This window comes from Nannospalax galili, unplaced genomic scaffold, assembly GCF_000622305.1.
Source record: "Nannospalax galili isolate Female #2095 unplaced genomic scaffold, S.galili_v1.0 scaffold641, whole genome shotgun sequence".
Taxonomy (NCBI): domain Eukaryota; kingdom Metazoa; phylum Chordata; class Mammalia; order Rodentia; family Spalacidae; genus Nannospalax; species Nannospalax galili.
In genome coordinates, this window is record NW_008345311.1 from 3,178,783 (window position 1) to 3,197,883 (window position 19,101).

A 19,101-nucleotide genomic window follows, 5' to 3' on the forward strand; every position below is an offset into this window, starting at 1 on the left:
GGGAAAAAGGAAAGGGGAAAATTATGCCTTTCTTGGATTTCTTTTTTACAAGCCAGATGCGCAAGAAAGTTCCAGACCTCTGGATCAGATATGTCTGCTGATAGGATCCAGGGTGCGAATTGATACACCTCATTCCAAAATTTTAAGCTTTCTTTTTGGGAGATCTTAAGCCCTCTTGATTTAAGTAAGGCTCTAAGGGAACGAATTTGGAGTTTTTTCTGGCGTGATGTTGAATTTCCCATTATAAAAGGAAGATGTTTTTGCAGCAGTCTGACACTAGGGGGTGGAACGCCCTGACAGGTTACAAGCCTTTAAACTGCAGAAAAAAAAAATGTCACTTTTAAATCTTTTGTTCTGGCCGCGAGCCACCTTGAACTCCCAGGTGCTCCGCAGGGGCTAGTTAATTTAAATTCTCACTTAAGTGGTTTTAGCTATGGCTTGAGTGCCTGGGGGCAGGATGACAAAAGCAATTAGGGAAGTTTACCTTAGAAACTGACTCCAAGGCTTACGTGAAGATCCCTGGAACTTTGGGGATTTTTTTCTAGCAGTGTTCAGATTAAAAAAGTGGAGTGAAGTGATGGTTTCCAAGGGAACGTGCCTGAAATTAAAATTTCAGGCGATTCCACTTGGCCCCAGCACCAGCCTTCCCGCAGGTTTGAGAGACTGGCGACCGTCCTAATGACTTTTAAGTGGCCGCTGCGTCACCAGATTTTTATATTAGAAAGATATATAGATAGATGGTCTTTTGTCTACACCTGTGCAGGCAGTTGAGGTCCGTTAGTGTCACCAGATTTTTATATTAGAAAATATATAGATAGATGGTCTTTTGTCTATACCTGTGCAGGCGGTCGGGGTCTGTTAGGGGGTCAAAGAAACCTTCAGCTAACATCAGGGGGTAGCCCTGACCAGGAAGCCTCAGTTGTCTCTCTGTCCTTAACGGTCCCATGTGAAGACTTTTAGACCGGAAACAAAAGGAGGAAATTAGAAGAGATTTCGAGTATGTGGGCCAGAACATCCGCCAGGTGGGTGCTATGGGCGTCGGGGATCTTGGGGCACCAGCTGCTGGGCGTGGCGCCGGTCTCCCACACATTGCTGGAGTGCAGCGGGTCCCGCAGGCCGCGTCTACTGTTCGGGCCCCTGGCTCTCCGCCGCTGGGGTGCGCGGGTTTCACGCACCGCGTTGCCGTGGGTCTCTGCTACCGGAGCTGGCAGCTCTAGGACCGCTGTCAGCTGCCCAGTCAGGTTCCGTTTCAATTTTCACCATGCACTCTCCCTCTAAGTTTGAGACCTGTTGGCCACCAGGTCATGAGGGGAGGTGCGAGAAACGGCGAAAGCAGGGTCTTCGTGAGTCGGTGACAGAAGGATAGCCCCCCCCGGGGAGACTGGATCACAGGATTTAGTGTTACAGCTTCAGACAAGTGACTCAGCTCAGATCTCAGTGATTCAGCTCCAGCTCCAGCTTTATTGGGGTAAAACTAGGACTATTTATAGTGTGGAGACAGTAGAAGAAGCCTTAGCTGATAGGTACTCCTGGAATGCCCCATTTACATAGGGCGGTGGGCTTCTATCAGGCTATCAGACAACGCCTGATTAAAACCTGGTAGCTCCTGTGCCAGAGGGCATGTATCTTGTGACGGGCACTTCAAAAGTAAGTCAGGGAGGAGAGCAGAAGATGCCCCGCTGAGAAGGGGAGTCTCCCCATTCGCGCCGAGCCAGCTTGTGGCTATCCGGACATGGAGAGACTGCTACCCTAAATAGCAGGGGTCCCCAAAACATTAGACAGGTCAACTGTGTCAAAGAATAAACAGAGAGATGTCTGAATTAAATGCTACCATACATCAAATGGATATATCAGACATCTTTCAATTATTCCACCCAAACACCAAAGAATACACTTTTTACTCTGCACCTCATGGAACTTTTTCAAAAATTGACCACATACTGGGCCACAAAACAAACCTCAACAAATATAAAAATATTTAAATAATTCCATGCATTCTATCAGACCACAAAGCAATAAGCACTAAGGCTCAAAATCAACACTGGTCAAAGCTCTAGTCACTACACGAACTCATGGTGATTAAACAACACCCTCTTAAACAATGAATGGGTCAAAGGAGAAATTAAGAAAGAAATAAAAGAATTCCTGGAATTCAATGAAAAGGACAATACAACACAATGCAATCTCTGGGACATAATAAAAGCAGTCCTAAGAGGGAAGTTTATAGCTGTAAGTGACTACATTAAAAAAATTGGAAAGAGCCCAAATAGGTGACCTAACACTGCAACTCAAAGCACTGGAAAAGAAAGAACAAATGAAACACAAACCCAGAAGAAGAGAAGAAATAACAAAAATCAGAGCAGAAATTAATGAAATGGAAACAAATAAAACAATACAAAGAACCACTGAATCTAACAGCTGGTTCTTTGAAAAGGTAAACAAGCTAGACAGACCCTTAGCCCAGTTAACCAAAAGAAAGAGCAAATCCAAATCAATAAAATCAGAGATAAAAGGGGAAACATTACAATAGACACTGAAAAGATGCAAACCATTATAAAGGAATATTTTTAAAACCTATATGCTACTAAATCTGAAAGTCTAAAAGAAATGCATGGATATCTGAAATCATAGGAACCTCAAAAGTTAAACCAAGAAGAGACCAACAGTTTAAACAGACCCATAACATATAAAGAAATTGAAACAGTAATACAAAGCCTCCCAACAAAAAAAGCCCAGGCCCAGATGGATTTACATCAGAATTCTACCAGACATTTAAAGAAGACCTCCAACCAATACTACTTCAATTGTTCAAAACGATAGAGACAGAGGGAGAATTCTCAAATTCCTTCTATGAAGCCAGCATCACTCTAATACCCAAACCGGGTAAAGACCCAACCAAAAAGAAAGCTATAGACTCATATCCTTAATGAACATAGATGCAAAAATTCTCAACAAAAGCACTTGCAAACTGCATGCAGACACACATCAGAAAAATCATTCACCATGATCAAGTAGGCTTTATCCCAGAGATGTAGGGATGGTTCAATATATGCAAGTCAATAAACAACATTAATCATATAAATGGACTCAAAGACAAAAACCACATTGACATCTCAATAGATGAAGAAAAGGCTTTTGACAAAATTCAGCATGCATTTATGTTCAAAGTCCTAGAGGTAACTGGATTGGAGGGAACATACCTCAACATAATTGAAGCTATATGCAACAAACCCATAGCCAATATCATTCTAAATAGAGAAAAACTGCAAGTATTCCCATTAAAATCAGGAACTAGACAAGGATGTCCACTATCTCTACTCTTTTTCAACATAGTTTGTGAAACTCTTGCTAGAGCAATAAGACAGGAGAAGGAAATTAAAGGAGTACTAATTGGAAAAGAAGAGGTCAAACTATCCATTTTTGCAGATGATATGATACTATACCTAAGAGATCCCAAAAGTTCCACCAGAAAACTCCTATAATTGATCAACACTTTCAATATAGTGGCAGGTTATGAAATCAGTCTGCAAAAATCAGTTGCCTTTCTATGCACAAATAACAAGGAATTGAAGAAAGAATGCCACGAAATGTTCCCATTCACAATTGCTGCAAAAAATAAATATCATAGAATAAATTTGACAAAAGACATCAAAGAGCTCTACAATGAAAATTTTAAAGCGTTAAAGAGATTGAGGCAGACACCAGAAGATGGAAGGACCTCCCATGTTCATGGATTGGAAGAATTAATATTGTTAAAATGACCATCCTACCAAAAGCAATATATAGATTCAATGCAATCCCAATCAAAATTCCCATGACAAAGTTCACAGAATTAGAAAAATGTATCCCTAAATTCATATGGATGCACAAAAGACCCTGGAGAGCAAAAGCAACCTTGAGCACAAAGAGCAACGTTGGGGGGATTACTATAACAGATCTCAAAGTACACTATAGAGCCATAGTCATAAAAACAGCATGGGACTGGCTCAAAAACAGATACATAGATGAATGGGACATCATTGAAGACGCAAACCTGAGTACACGCAATTTCAGCCACCTGCTATTTGACAAAGGTGCCAAGAACACACAATGGAGGAAAGACAGCAACTTCAACACATGATGCTAGCAAAACTGGATCTCCACCTGTAGAAGAATGAAACTAGATCTTTACCTTTTGCCTTGCACAAAAGTCAACTCCAAATATACCAAAGACCTCAAGGTGAAATTGTAAACCCTGAAACTATTAGAAGAATATACTGGCAGTAACTTACAGAAAATAGCTGTAGGAAAGGATTTTCTAAATGAGACAGAAGTTGCTCAGGAATTAAGGTCAGCAATCAGTAAGTGGGACCTCATTAAATTAAAAAGCCTCTGTACAGCAAAAGAAACAATCAAAAAGTGAAGAGAAAACCCACAGAATGGGAAAATATCTTCATCGGTGATACATCTGACAGAGGTTTAACATCCAGAATATATAAAGAACTCAAAAAACAAAGAAGTGAGAAACCAAATGACCCAATTAAAAGATGGGCTAAAGATCTAAATCGAGAGTTCTCAAAGGAAGAAATAAAGATGGCTAAGAAACATCTCAAAAAATATTTAACATCATTAATAATTAGGGAAATGCAAATTAAAACCACCCTAAGATATTACCTTGCCCCAATGAGACTGGCTAGGATCAAGATAACAAATGATACCAAATGCTGACGAGGATGTGGAGAAAGGGAAACACTCATTCACTGCTGGTGGAATTGCAAATTAGTGTAGCCTCTATGGAAAATAGTGTGAATAACTCTTCAAAAACTAAAAATGAACCTACCATATGACCCAGTTATACCACTCCCTGGCATATACCCAAAGGTCTCATCCTAATGTAGAGACACTTGTACATCCATGTTTGTTGCTGCTGTTTTCACAATAGCTAAGGGATGGAAGCAACCTAAGTGTCCCTCAACTGACGGGTGGTTAACAATAATGTGGTATATTTACACAATGCAGTTCTATTCAGCAGTAAATAAAGGTGAATAATGAAATTTGCAGGTAAATGGATGGATCGAGAAACTGTTATACTAAGTGAAGTAACACAGACTCAGAAAAATAAATGACATATGTTCTCCCTCGTATGTGGCCCCTAGAACGAAATCCTTTGAAATTCCAGGTCCTTTTAATAAGATGGTGATATATAGCAGTCCCTTCTTCATGAAATAACTACCATCATCATGACTTCGGCTGAGCCTGATCGTTAAACAGTCAGAATTGGGCTTGTTGACGATTGTGCTCATTCATTAAAGGAGTGCCAAGCAGGGTCACTGAACCCTCACCTGAATATCCAGACACTCTTTCCAGCCACTCTTCTCAGCCAACTATTCCAGCCTTAGAAGACAAAAGAAAAATGAAAAAGAACCCAGTAGAGGGATGATTTTGGAAGCCTTTGTCAAGAAACTCCAATGGACTTTCATATGAGCATTTTAAAATCACCCTGTTCTGACTTTTTTCTAGTTCTCTGTGTAAAACTTGTAATGCCAATTACTCTTGCCTTTACTTATCCTTCCCATCTCCCATTCATTATTCAAGGACTTTCTTCTCCCCTTAGAGACAAAAATTATGCAATTTAGGAGTCTTTTAGATAGACCCACTGAAGGGGTGGATACTCCAGTTGCTTCACCCTGTGTCCCTGTTCAGCATGGATGAAGTCAGAGTGGTCAGCGTCCCTATTCCCTATTGGCAATTTGGGTAACCCCTTCAGAGGATGACATGATAAGAATAAGAGGTAGGAATTGATTAGGCAGTTAGGGTAAAACGACCCCCAAATATGTAGCCAGTTTCTTGGCTAAAAGTCAAAATCCTTGGGCCTGTTAGCAACATACTCTGTTCCAAGGCCAAAAATTGTCAAAAGCATTTGGAAGCTTGTAACAACTCCTTAAAATATTTTAGGTTTATCTCTTCAGAGGGGGTAATATTGGAGAGTAGGGAGTGGGCATGGATTTGATCAAAACACCTTGTGTGCATGTATGAATTTCTCAATAAAGTTTTTGTAAAAAAAAAAAAAAAAGAAAAAAAAATTGAAATAATTCCTTGTATTTATCTGAACACAATGCTAAAGCTTATAATCAACAGCAAAAGAAGCCCTAAATATTACATGATCTCATGGAAATTAAACAACACCCTCCTGAATGCTGCATGGGTCGAAGAAGAAATTAAGAAAGAAATAAAATTATTTCTGAAATGAAATGAAAATGAGAATACAACACAACAAAACTTCTGGGGACACTTATAAAAGCAGCATTAAGCTAAAAATTTAAAGCTCTAAGTGCCTACCTTAAAAGATCAGAAAGAATACATGTAAATGACCTAACATTGCAACTGAAGACTCTGGAAAGACAAGAACAAACCAAACCCAAACCCAGCAAATGAGAAGAAATAACAAAAGTCAGGGCATAAATTAATGAAATATAAATAAAGAAAAGAATAAAAAGAATCAATGAAACTAAATACAAGTTCTTTGAAAAGTTAAACAGGATAGACTCTTATTCCAGTTGAAAAAAAGAAAGAGCAAATCCAAATTAAAAAGAAAATCAGAGATAAAAGGGGGAAACATCACAACAGACACCAAAAAAAATCCAGAACATTTTAAGTAACTATATTAGAAACCCATGCACTACTAATTTTGAAAACCTAAATGAAATGAATTTCAAAATTCATCAAAATCACAAAACTTAAACCAAGAAGGGATCAAGAGCTTAAACAAATCCATAACGAATAAGGAAACAGCAATGTGAAACCCCCCAACTAAAAAAAAGCCCAAATCCAGATATATTCACAGAAGAAATTTTGAAGACTTTCAAAGCAGTTATACAATCAATACTTCTTTAATTATTCCAAAAGATATGAATCCAGTATCATGCTAATACCAAAACCAGAAATAAAAAAAAAAACTTTAAGCCCATATCCTTAATGACCAGAGAGACAAAGACTTGCAACAAAATACTCACAAACCATATATAGACACACATCAAAAAGATCATCTATCATAATCAGTTTGGTTTGATTCCACAGATGCAGTGATGGTTCAATATATGTAAGTCAAAAAATATAATAAATCTTATAAATGGACTTAAATATAACAATTACATGGTTATCTCAGTAGATGTAGTAAAAGCTTTTGACAAAATCCAACATACATTCATGTTAAAAGTCCCAGAGAGAATTGGACTGTAGGGAACATACTTCAACATAGTTAAAGCCATATATAACAAACACACAGTCAACATCATTCTAAATGGAGTAAAACTGGAAGCATTCTCATTAAAATCGGGATCCAGACAAGGCTGTCCACTTTTCCACGCCTTTTCAATATAACAGTTGAACTTCTTGCTGGAGTAATAAGACAAGCAAAGGAAATTAAAGAGTACTACTTGGAAAAAAAAAAGGGTCAAATTATCACGATTTGTCAATGATATGATATTATATGTAAGAGATCCAAAAAATTACATGAGGAAACTGTTAGAAATGATCAATATTTTCAGCAAAGTGGCAGGGTATAAAATCAATTTTAAAAAATCAGTAGCCTTTCTATATACCAATAGCAAGCAATCGGAGAAAGCATTCTCAGGAAACTTCACTGTCACATTAGGCTCAAAATATAATAAAATATCTAGGAACAACCCTAAGCAAAGACTTTAAAGATATCTACAATTAAAAATTTAAATCTTTAAAAAAAGAGATAGAGGAAGACACCAGGAGATAGAAGGACCTCCTATGTTCATGATTTGGTAGATTTAACACCGTGAAAATGACCATCCTACCAAAAGCAGTCAGTAGATTTAATGCAATTCCAATCAAAATCCCATCGTTGTAAAGGGAAAGAAAGAGTCTGAGTGGACGATATTAGAAAATAGATGTTACCAAGTGGGAAATGGGGAAAATGGGGGTATTCAACTGGCTAGGGAATAGGAAAGGACATACACGGAACCATGGGGGTAAGGGGGAAGAAGGAACTCAATAGAGTTGGAATAATAAGAAACAGTTTTTATCAAGGGGAAAATGAATGAGGTAGGTGGGAGGTTAGACAGGGAGAGAGAGAGGAGAGATAAATAAAGCTTAGGTGATAATAAAAGCCACAGGGAAATGTATTAACTCAAAACCTCCCTGAAAAAATACACATACAATATCTGAACATGAGTGCTATATAACAAGACAATGCCAGAGAGGAGAAACTTCCCTTCAAGTTGTTGGTCAGGGTAGTCAAAGAGACTCTTACAAAACATAAGCTATTTCCATAGCCCTTGATTACCTCCTAGAACTTGAAGGTAAGACCTTATTGATAAAGACAGGACATACTTCAGACACAGGATTGGAGCAATGGAGCTGGAACTGACCTGGAACCCTACTGTCTGAAAACTAGCTCTCATAGTTCTAGAAGATGTTATGCAAGCTGCTAAGGGAGAAAGCCAACAAATGGTCCTACTCAGCTATAAAGCCTTATAACCACAATTATTGGCACAGCAAACTATGTGTATCTGGGCAGTAGTGGCACTTTTATCTCAGAGGTAATCAACAGCTATCTAATTGAACTTAAAGCTCTCTAAATGGAAGGGAACTCGTGAGTGGCACTGCAAATATACCCAAATACACATGGCTGCCAAAGTCATACATACTAGAGAAAACCCTATCTCTGGCATATATCTAGACAAATGTAATTTCTTACTACATACTAAATTTGGATCTTCATCTTTACAAAAAAGTATACCACACACCGCTCATCAAAGAAGTATACTTTTGCAACAAATGGAGACTACTACAGAGTTCCACAACTGGCCACACATAGAATAAGTGTCTGAGAGATGCCCATTCCTAAGTGGCACATCTACAATGGAACCTCTACACCTATAGCTCACGGAACATAGTGGAACAGGGGGTTAAGACAATATTAATACATCACTCAACTCTCACCAGTGAAATTTCCTCATACAACAGTACAATGCCCACAGAAGGCCACAACTGGCCAAGGTGTAGAGAATAAAAGACAGCAGAGTGTGTATCACTTGGCAGGACTTCTGTATTAACTGTCATTCATCCAAGACTCAGGTATCATTGTGGAAGACATGGTGGAAAGATTGTAAGAGCCAGAGTTGGTGCATGAACATGAGATAGAAACTTTCAGTCCTCCGAGGACCTGCTCATATGAACTTGCAACAACGGTGATAGCATGCACAAGACCCATCAGCATGGGTCAGAAAAAATTCAGCATAGAACTTGTGAAATAGTCAGCAGGCCCCAACCTTATCCTGTAAACTATCGTCTATTACTGTGGGTTGAAGGAGAGTTTATCTTTTTCAAGTGGGTGTCTATAGGTACGCTGACTAGATTTCAGTGGTTGAATTTACACCAAGGGACACCTGGGTATGAATGCTTGACCAATCAAACTTAACACATATGACAGAATGTATGAAATCCATTGGGGTACTATCAGGGGAAATGATGGGGGAGGGTGTTTTAATTTTATTAAGATCTATCATTTGAAATGTACAAACTCAATAAAAATATACATTAAAACAGGATAGACCTGGAGGTGGATTTCAGTTGTTGAGTGCCTGCCCAGCATGCAGGAATCCTGGGTTAGATCTCCAACAATGCAAAACTACAAACAGAAAGTTGATATTTATTTGGTTCCTTTTAATTTTTTGCCATTTATTGTTTTCTGTATGTTAACTATGTTAAATAATATCATTTTAATTTGCAGAACATATGAAGTACGTAATAGTCCTTTCCTCATTTTACAGATGAAGAATAGAGTCATAAATAGGACAAGAAAATTGTCCAAATTTGCAGCACTAAATAGCAAAGCAGTGATCTTAAGTTTCTCTAACAATAGACATTTTAAATAATTTGCTGCTCTATTTTGCTATTGAGGAGATTTTAGTTCACAGTCTTCACAAGAATAACAGAATCAATAAATCACATGCTAGTGGAGAATGCTCTATCTAACCAGCATTACTGAATTCAGTGGCAGATCTAAAAATAAAGTTTATAACCTAATGGATGAAAAAGGAGAATATTTTGAAGAAAAAAAAAGAGTATAATATCTGGGTCCTGTGGGGTCCAAAGGACTGTTCCAGAGCCAGGGGTGGTGGATAACCACAAGGAAACAGAGTTTGGGGCTGAGAATTTGCTCATATGAACTTACAGCAATGGTGCCAACATGCATAAGACCAGTATAAACTGAAACCAAATAAAAACTCAGTATAGAAGTTGGAAAATGTGTAAAAAAAAATCATTAGCTGAGGAACAATTGGTAACTGAACACTGCTGGGTGAGTGACCAGGCTCCAGTGGATGAAGTCACATCAAGGGACATCCGAGGACACAGACTTGATAGGCCTTAACATATGTGACAGAATGCATGAAATCTGGCAGGGGGTCTATTGGGAGTGTTGATAAGGCAAGGGTCTAAATATAATTTAAATGTATTATACGAAATGCACAAAAATTCAATAAAAAGTGGTTCCTGTAGGAATGAGTGAGGATTTGAAAATTATTGCATTAGATCTTAATTTTTACATTAGATATTTTAAATTTTAAAGTTATTAAAAGGGCTGGGTTATAATTTAATAGATGCCAAGATTCAATGTATATCACCACAAAATAAATACAAAATTTTTAAATTAAAAAATAAATCATTGTATCAATTCTGAGTTTTTCTTTTTATTGGTGGCTTTTATTGAAATATGATTTATATACAGTTTCTAAAATAAAATTGAAAAATGCTTCCAGTTTTATAACACTCATCATCATAATCATTATGTAGAACATTTCCACAATTCCTGAGCACTTTCTTTTGTCCCCGAGTAGTCAGTACTCATCCAAATCCTCAGATACAGGAAACTGCTAATCTGCTTTCTCTCACAGTAGTTATATCAAGGTCATAAGTTTAATGAAAGCATGCAATCTTCTGTGCTTATTTTGTATAACATAGTGCTTTGCAGAATTATTAATGTTGTGTATGAATCTGTTCATGATTGGTTTCTTATTTTGTGGATGTGTCACAATTTGTTAATCTCTGAATTCATTATAGAACACTTGTGTTGATTCCACGTTTAGACTATAGTAAATAAACCCACATCAACATGTGCGTACAAACATGTTCTTATTTGTTTGGTTTTGGTGTTGTGTGACAGGGTCTCAGTGTATAAAACAAGGTACCCTAGAACTCATTATGTATCTCAGAATGGCCTCCAACTTAGGGAAATCCTCTGCTTCAGCCTCCCAAGAGCTGCGGTTTCAAGCATGAGCTGCCACAGGTGGCAGTATATCTATATCTATATCTATATCTATATCTGTATCTGTATCTGTATCTGTATCTGTATCTCTATCTCTATCTCTATCTGTATCTCTATCTCTATCTCTATCTCTATCTGAATCTCTATCTCTATCTCTATCTGTATCTATCTGTATCTGTATCTGCATCTGCATCAGTATCAGTATCTATATCTGCATCTCTATCTATCATCTATCTATCTATCTATCTATCTATCTATCTATCTATCTACCTATCTATCTATCTATCTATCTATCTATCTATCTATCTGTCTGTCTAATCTTTGTGGGAAAATCTCCTCAATTCTCTATGCCAAATTTTATAATATGTAGCAGAAGTTCATGTTGGAGGGCACCCAAACATAGGAGCAAGTCCAAAATAGAAAAGCTACCAATATAAAAGAAAAAATAAGGATATGATAATCAGAAACCATAAGCTTTATAGAGGACCTAAGAAAATGACAATTGCAAATGTCACTACACAAAAATAGTATCAGAATATTGGAAATTCAGAGAATTTCATTACAATTGCCAAATTTAGAAAGCAGATTTTTGGGGTCCCAGAATATGTTAGCAATCAAGTCTAATAAGGGATATGAGTGAGAAGTGACATTAAAATTTTAGAAGATATCCAATTCTGAAAAATAGCAGAGAGGATTCTGTAAGAGACTGATCTTATTCGTGGGAACAGAAGACAGACTGACTATGCAAAGATGGGATTATTGATGAAGCAAAGTGTCAGAATGATGGGAAAGAGAAACAAGATGTACCTGTCTTGAAAAGAGTCTTTTCCAGAACAAAGACAAGATACTGATGATTAGATATTTGCTGAAAAGAGGATTTAGCAAAAATTCTACCTAAAGGGAAAGCAAGGAAGGTCAGAGACTTCGTAGACAGTGACCTCAGTCATACTCAAGGAATTCAGTAGCTGAAATACTACAAGTTTAAAAGTTAGCAGTGTACCATTGGAAATTTTCAAAAAAGTTCAATAAGGGATGCAAAATTAGTAAGCAAATTGCAAAATCAATCAAAAGTTCAACAGTACAAATTTGTTTTGAAATTGATCATTTTGGTTTTATGATTCGAAAATATTTGAAGGTCCCAGAATTGAAAGTAGAGTAATGGAAAATGAAAAGATAAGAAGTTTCTGTCTTGGGTTGAAAATGGCCTTTCTAGACTTAAGAAAAGTGTAAAGCTATGTGGGGTTATTTGATTTAAGAAGTAGATATCATGGGACCCAGAATGTTAGGCAAGCAAGTCAAAAGGGCAAAATGAAAATCTCATTGGCAGATCTAAAGTGATTGGAGATTAGTTGGGTAGGAAATGGCAAAAGGAGAGACTTCAATAAGTATAAAGGAGGATAAGGAAATACTATAGTCACATAGTAGTATTAGCTGATCCTTAAGAATGAATTACAGAGGAAACAGTTGAACAGTCTGAATAAAGAACACATTGGTGAGCAATTTACTGGAAATGAAATCGCCAAAGTTCCCTTGTAAAAGCTGATCTACTACAAGCCACAGTGCAAGAAAAATGTGACAATAAACTCAAGATCTATCAAGATAGGTTTACCCTTTTTCTTCAACGCAGATTGCCTCCAGAAAGATGGAGATTCTGTTATATCAAATCACAGTGAAGACAAGCAGTTGCCAGTTCTTTGATTGTGTGTTGCATCCCTTTACAATCCATTTATCAGTTTTAGTACACACTGCTGCTATACTTACCCTTTCAATTGCTACCACAGCCATAAAACAGTTCCACATAGTACATTTCAACCATCTGTCACTTTCCCCAAGTGTACACTTGCAACTCAGAAAAGATCTAATTTTGTACAACTAAGCTAGAATAACATCCTTATTATAAACAAGAGCATACTGTTGCTGATGCTGTCAGGAACAAAAATATAACAATACAACAACAAAACATTCACTTGCTTAGTAGGGGGTAGAGAACAGGAGCTTTCAACCAAATATTAAAACTGATTTCTGTTAAGTGACTCTAAGCAGAATGAGTAAGATTATCATTGAACCACAACAACAGTGATAAGATTTGCTTGATATAATAAAAAGGGCCATGAATATATCAAACTACATGGAATGCTTATCTCTGGAGAGTAGATGAAAGGAGGAGGAAGAAGAGAATTTTCAAAATGTTTAGGTTTCTCGTGCCAATTAAGTGTAACCTTTAAGAACTTTTTTAAAGCTCAAGACAGATAACTAGGAAGAAGAGTAAACAAAGAGATTTACCACCTATGTAGCCTTAAGCAATATATGTATCTCCTCTGGGTATTCATTTCATAAATTATAAAGTGAGAATATTAGGAAGTACGCTTCCTGTTTGTTAAAGCAGTCATAGAATATTGAGTATGCTGGCTTTTATGTTGTACATTGATAACAAGGAGCATTGCTGTGAGGAGTCAAATATGATTTAGGTAATGTGTACAGAGAAAGTGCTCAACAGATGTCATTATTCTTTTCCAATTCTCTTGTATAAAAGCTGAAAAATTTTCAGAATTTGAGGCAAGATAAGACAGAGCGACTGCTGAGTGTAGAACCACAGTACCATAGTTTTAGAAAACTATGGTAGTCTATGTGGACATAGGAACAGGTAGAAACAAGTCTGTTTTGTTATATTTATTTGTTTATTTTGTGTGTAACAGGGAGATGCATATGAGACCAGAGGACAATTTGTGGGAGTGAGCTCTCTCCTCCTATCACATAAGTCCTAGGGATTGAACTCAGGTCATCAAGCTTTTTGGCAAGTTATTTAACCTGCTAAGCCATCTCACTGGCCCCACTAGAAGAAAAATCTTAAAAGAATTTGTAACAAATTGATAGTGATTCTCTTGAGGTTATTATTCACATTTTCAATATTATAAAGCTATTTCCATTTTTAAAAAAGAATTCATATGGTGCATTTAGTCTTTGTGAGTTGTACTGAATATGAGATGCCATCCTATCAATTCACAGATGTCATTTTTCATCACATTAAGGATTTTTGTCTACTATTAAATGCAATGAGTATATTATATGTTCTTCCTTGTCACAACTACCACAGAAAAATTCAAATTACTAGGAATTGAACTATGTGAAATTTCAATATTCAATAAGTTGGGACTTATTAGAAGGGTTATTTTTTATGTTTTTCTATTATTTGAAGTCTGACCTGATACTATAATTCAAGGTCTAGAAGATCCCAACTAATAAATTACCCTGTAATAAATTATGATACCTTTCTCTCTGCTCACCATCCTTAGATGTTCCACTCTTTTTTTTTTTTTTTTTTGCCTTTCAGAACAGGGCTCACACTTTTGACTGCAAATGCCTGCTAGGGAGGGGCCCCCCAGAAGGTGAAGAGGGGAGTAGGCATAGCCCCTTGTGGCTGTTTTGGCCCTGTCAGCAAAGAGGATGGGACTGGCCATTCCTGTAAGCGGCACCACCTGTCTGTCCTCTCCTTGGGGAACATACAGTTCTTACACGTTGGGTCCTCATCCGCCAGGTGAAGGGTGTTTCTTTCCTCTTAAGACAGCCAGGCCCTTGGGTCAGAATTAAGCTTCTGAAATGCCCAGTGGGGAGCATCAGGGTGCCCGGGAGTCAGAAAGCTGCCCTGCACTGATGGTCTATAGTGCCCAAGCCACTTCTCTGCTCTCCTGCTTGCAGCTGGGAGGACCGAGTCTTAAGGTCACAGTGAGGAGGGAGACGCCACCTGAGGAGCAGAGGACTAAGGTTCCGCAGGGAGTACACGAGGAGACATAACGCTCCGGAACAGCATGGGCAACCCAGTGCAGAGCCTGGAGGGTAGGGGAGAAAGCTGGGATCCGCCAGGAAGGTGACAGGCCTTGGACCCTCGGGTCTCTCCTCTCCTGCTTGCCAACAGTGACAGGCAGCGTTGTCCCTGAACACTGGAGCCAGAGGTCAATACAACAATCAACTCGGGAATATGTTTTTCGTGGCACCTACTAGGTGGAAGGCTGCATCAAGATAAGGTTCAATATCTCCTTCCCAGCCACCAGCAATCAGAAACTCATTGGACGATGAACACGAACTTTACATGAGGAGCTCATGGCCACAGAAGTGACTGCTGATCTGGGGGAAGAGTGGAAGGGTTGTGTGGTCCGAATCAGTGGTGGAAATGACGGACAAGGCTTTCCCACAAAGCAGGGTGTCTTGACCTATGGCAGAGTGCGGATGCTCCTGAGTAAGGGGCATTCGTTTTATAGACCGAGGCACTGACTGGAGAGAGAAAGCACGTCTGTTCGGGGATGCCAGTCTGAGCATTCTCAACTTGATAATTGTAAAAAAAAAAAAAAAAAGATGAGAGAAAGAGAGGAGGGGAGAAGAGAGAGAGAGAGAGAGAGAGAGAGAGACAGAGAGAGACAGAGACAGAGACAGAGACAGAGAGAGAATATTCCTGAACTGACTGATACCACCGTACCACTACAGTTGGGACTCAAAAGAGCAAGCAGAATCCGCAAACTTCTCAATCTCTCTAAAGACAATGATGTCTGCCAATAGATTGTTAGAAAGCCCTTGAACAAAGAAGGTAGCAAGCCCAGGATTAAAGCACCCAAGGTTCTTGTTACACTGCGTGTCCTGCAACACAAACGCTCATGGATTGCTCCCGGGCAGCGGCTGCTGGGACCTGGGAGAAGAGGGCAGGGCAGGGTGGCTGGAGGACCTGGGCACCCTACCTTACCAGACACCTTGCAGCTGCCAGACGTTCTATTCTCACCTCCAGGAGACAACAGTGATGTAATGAACTAAAAAAAAAAAGTCAGGCAGATTATGTTTTCTAACATAACATGTTTTATTTCAAACATATTTGAAATAAAAATTTTTGATTAGTTTTGACATGTGTATGCAATGATTAGAACTTACCACAATTAAGATGGGAAACATTTCAATCAACCCAAAGAGTCCTCATGTACTTTGGTAATCCATTCTTCCTACAACATCCATTCCCAGACAACTACTGGACTGCTTTCTCTCACTACAGATTTAGCTGCATTTTTAAGAATTTTATATGAACGGAACCATAGAATTTACTGTGATATGTGCTGGTTTAACATACTGTAATTGTTTTGAATCCATCTGTATCATTTGCTTTTTCAAAAATTACATTTATTTTATTTCATTTATTTAAGTATTCCATTACATTATTAAATTATTACATTTAGTTTATTTATTTTCTGTGTTGTGCATGGCACATGTGTGGAGGTCATAGGACAACTTGTAGTAATTGGTTCTCTCCTTCCACCATGTGAGGTTCCAGGATTGAGCTCAGATTTGGGGGCTTAACAACAAGCATTTTTACCTTCTGAGCCATCTTGCAGGCCCTATCTATGCTATTTTCATTATCACTGAATCATTAATTTTTTATTTATCATATGAGTTTGAGCCCATGGATAATTATTTTATACCTTAGATGAGAATTTGAAATGATTTTTATTTCACTGTTTAAATAGTCACATCTTTGGTCACTGATGTCTTTTGATTGCTTGCTTATTATTTGAATATTTCCCTGACTCCAGGCACCACAAAATTCTCCAGTCTCATCTGGTTATTTTTTCTCCACACTTAAAATTATCCAGTTCTCCAAGGAGCCTTGGTTCTTACTGGAGAATGGTATTAGAAACCATATATGAGCACTAAGTGTATTCATTTTTTGACCATTGTAGTTTGGGTACACAACTATTATTATTTCATGGGGTCACAGCTGCAGAGTCATATGCCTCAGGATGAATCATACCTTGAGGCTATCTCAAGTCTGATTCAGATGATATTGACATCAGACTGGAATGTAAACTTTTGAGTTGATTCTGGAAAGAGTAAAAGATTTTGAGGATACTGGGATAGAATGAACATACTATCATTCAGGAAGGACTTTAAATCATAGTGGAACACAGGAAGATGCTATGTATTGAATTTGTGTTCCCTCCAGTATTCATGGTGGTACATTTCTTTAATCTCAGCACTTGGGTGTCAGAGTCAAAGGGATCTCTCTGAGATCAAGGCTAGCCTGGTCCACGTAATGAGATTCTGGACAGCTGGTGCTGCAGGAAGACCCTGCCTCAAAAAAACTAAACAACAAACAAAACAAAACAAAACAAAACAAAACAAAACAAAGACAAAGCAGTGCCTTTTCAAAGAACAGAAATATTTGTAGCCTTTCACTTTAGTATTAGCAGTGGTTGGAGATAACATATAGTAGATAGAGTCAGTCTCTCTCTCTCTCTCTCTCTCTCTCCCTCCCTCCATAAATTTTGTTAAGTTACCCAGGCTGACCTTGAATTCATGATGCTCTTGTATCCTCCTTCCTAGTGTTGGTTAGACGCATGCACCAACATGCTACATACCAGTTTCTTTTTCTTTATTATTTTATCTGTTCATTTATTTTTGTTTGTACTTGTTTCTTGAGACAGGAGCTCAGTGTAGCTCAGGCATCCAATGAGATATCCACAGATTCCTAAATGTTCCACATATAATACGTGATTTTTGCCTGCTCTTAAAACATTTGAATTTATCTTTGGATTTCAGTGACTTGATGACATCTGGGAAAGTTTTCTCTGAGTTATTGTTCTTTGAGCTTCCAGAATATGTTCATTTATGTCTTAGCAAATCTGAGAAGTTTTCAGGTATCACCATTAAGTATTCTTTTGCCACTAATCTTTTTTTAAAAATATATATCTTTCCTTCCTTACAGGGTTTGTATTTATTTACTTATTTTTATTTTTTTAATTTTATTTACTTTTTGGTCTTTTGAGACAGGGTCTCCCATTAGCTCAGCTGGCCTGGAACTCACTATGTAGACCAGGTGGGCCTTGAACTCAGAGATCTCCCTGCCTCTGCTTCCCCGAGTGCTGGGATTAAAGGCGTGAGCCACCATGCCCAGCCATTTATTTTCCTGTAAGTGCACCCCCTCAATGCAATGCCCAGGGAGGCCAGAAGACGGGATTAGATTGCCTCAGAACTGGAGTCACAGATTGTTGCTAGCCACCAAGTGGGTGCTGGGAATTGAACCCTGGTCCTCTGCAAGAGCAGCCAGTGCTGCTCTCCAACCTCTTTAGCATTAATCTTTTTCTTCTTTCCTTAAAGAGCTCAAATGACATGAATAGTAAACTTGTTTGTTATTGTCTCACAGGTCTCTAAAACTCTATTCCTTCAGTTCAATATTTTATCACTGTTTCTGTGTTCTTCAGATTGGGAAATGTTTACTGAATTATTTTCTAGTTTACCGCCTGTTGTCTGTATCATTTCCAGTATACTATTGAGATCATCAGCTAAGGTTTTCACTGAAAATTTTATGTTTTTGAGTTCAGTATTCCCCCATTTGGTGTTTTTTGTTTTATTTTTCTTTTTTTCTTTTTCTTTTTGAGTTAGACTCTCCTTACATAGCCCCAGTCTGTCATGAACTTCTGGTACACCTGCCTTGGCCTTTCATGTGCTGTAATCGCAGATGTGCACCACTATACCTGGTTTCTATCTTACACTGTAAAGATGGAAGTTCAAATACTCTATTTATGTGCTATCTGTACAATTAAATGCCTTTCAGACATAAAAGCAACAAAATGGTCACACGTGATACATTATGAATGGGCCTACAAACTATGTGCTAAGCTTTTTTTTTTAAAGGCAGATGCAAAAGACCACATAGTATATGATTTAATTCATATGGAATTACCAGAAAATACCAATGTATAAAGACAAAAGGTATAGTGGTGGGGTTTTGGAGCTAGTACTAACAACAGAACTTAAGTATAAATAAGAGAGGGGATCCCGTTGCAATG

The 19,101-nt window shown here is 38.0% G+C and overlaps 1 pseudogene; it reads left to right on the top strand.

Annotated features, from left to right (window-relative positions):
- Positions 1-1,031: 1,031 nt before the first annotated feature.
- On the top strand, positions 1,032-17,515 carry LOC103740898 (annotated as a pseudogene).
- Positions 17,516-19,101: the final 1,586 nt, after the last annotated feature.